This window comes from Euprymna scolopes, chromosome 7 (genome assembly GCF_053919585.1).
Source record: "Euprymna scolopes isolate OS-2025 chromosome 7, ASM5391958v1, whole genome shotgun sequence".
Classification (NCBI taxonomy): Eukaryota; Metazoa; Mollusca; class Cephalopoda; order Sepiida; family Sepiolidae; genus Euprymna; species Euprymna scolopes.
The window spans coordinates 155,990,759-155,992,754 of NC_136488.1; the positions used below are offsets into that span (position 1 = coordinate 155,990,759).

Consider the following 1,996-nt stretch of genomic DNA (forward strand, 5'->3'; position numbering starts at 1 on the left):
TTGTCGTCCGAAGGGTTGAGCTAAAAAACAATACCGAACTCGTGAAAATCCGTCGCCTCTGTCGAAAGCTTTAAGCAGGCATACATACATTTAAACAGACAGGTGATATTTATATTATGGATAATAATAAATGAAATGTGTAGAAGGTGGTACAATACAGAGGTAACGGAAAGACACAAGCTGAAGCAGGTGAGAAAGTTGTATTAATACAATTTACAGATACATGTGTACATATTCATGTATTTCATATACACAGTATATTTATATTTGCACAGTGATTACCTGGGAAAGTCGGTCTGGTAGTATATCCGTGTTATATAATATTTATCTCATCGTCAGATATTTATTTGACTTTGGTTCAAACGTGCTGCTGTAAAAAAGTTACAGTCTATTATTTGCTGCAAGACTGTCACTTAGCTTAAAAAGTACAAGCATAATATTTAAAGCATGCGGTTTATTAAAAAAAATCTGTTATGTTTATTTTTAAAAAAATGAAGTGTCACCACTCAGAAGGTACTTTTCCCCTCCATCTCTCTTGTAATAAAAGAGAGAGGAACGATCATCAATGATAAGTCCTTCAGGGTCAGAGCGACACAAAAGGTCAAATCGGTTTCACGCTCAGAGAAAAGTACTTTAACTCCTCATCGTGGTGAGGTCCGCACAAAAGTCTCAGACGTTCGTGCGATTCATACTTAAGAAATGATCCTTAAAAGTATGATTTTGCTTTTCCTGGGCATTTTCGCTTTCTATTATACCTCACTCGACCTCACACAGTATTTCAACTTGCCTCATTTGCATATTGAGTAAAAACATTTCATTCAAATTAATTGTCAAAATAAAATATACTTTTATTTTAGCAGTTTTCCATTGATATTACTATATGTCATCGTTTTGAGCAATCATTTTCGATTATTATCACTTTTTAATGTATTAAAAAACAACTTGTTTCATTTATGATAAACACATGTCGACAGGAAGTCGATTCAAGGGAGGTAATTTTCTACTAAATGTTAAGGGCTATTCGAGAATAATAAACGAACACGTTCATTTTTAACAGATATTCAAATGTTTTATTTTTAAAATCTTGATTTCAGATGAAATTAATAAAATTGTTTATTTTACTTTTGTTGTGTATTTACAGCAGCAGCGCTGCTACTACTACTACTACTATTACTACTACTACTACAAACTGCTGCTGCTCATGTGCTAAAGACACCCAGCAAGGGATTTTTACTCTGGCACAACAAAATCAACAGAGATTAGAGCATTCCTATAATAATCCTGTCCCTGTTGATTTTGTGGTGAGAGTTTAGTTCTGTGTAATTCTAGGAGGTCCACCCTCCCAGGTTTTGCCTTTTCTCTTTGAAAAGTAGTTAGTTTATTGTTAATCGCCTGAGGCGCCCTCACCGTGGAATGCCGATGGGGTTGCTCAGGTAGTTTTTGCAAGTCAGAGAATCTCTCCTTGTGGACGCTTTTCAATCCCACTTTCCGACCCTGTTGTCTAAGTTCTTGCAATGGGAAAGAACTAAACAATCTCTGTGGATTGTAAAACAAACCCAACATTTTAATACAAGTTACGATTAAAACGTTGGGATTATTATAGTCATTAGATTGACTGAAAAGAATTCATAAAAACATTGATGAATAATTTTAGAACTGAAATACATTCAATTTTCAAAACTTTTTTTCAAATTTGAGTCAATGCAGTTGTTTCGCTTTGTCATTCAAAGGACGGGATGAGATGTTGAGTTCCTTTCGTTGGGCTGCTGAAATTTGAATATTTTTTGCTGTTTATGTTTCTGAATTTTTGAGATAAGGATTGGTTATTCGTATTATTTGGATTCACTGGACTACTGTTCTCATCTTGAGTGTGACTTTCACAACGCAAGGACCCATGGCGCAGTGGTTAGAGCACTTGGAAAAATCAATTGTAAAAGTGATTTCCTCTTGAAAGTTGAAGGTTCAGTTCTCAATGTGGGGAATCAAAAAATGCAAT

The 1,996-nt window shown here is 34.8% G+C and overlaps 1 non-coding gene across 1 annotated transcript; it reads right to left on the reverse strand.

The window, feature by feature from the left end:
• Positions 1–501: 501 nt before the first annotated feature.
• On the reverse strand, positions 502–722 carry LOC145280643 (small nucleolar RNA U3). Its single transcript, XR_013868604.1, has one exon. It is a non-coding gene; the product is annotated as a small nucleolar RNA U3 (small nucleolar RNA).
• Between the last annotated feature and the right edge of the window lie 1,274 nt (positions 723–1,996).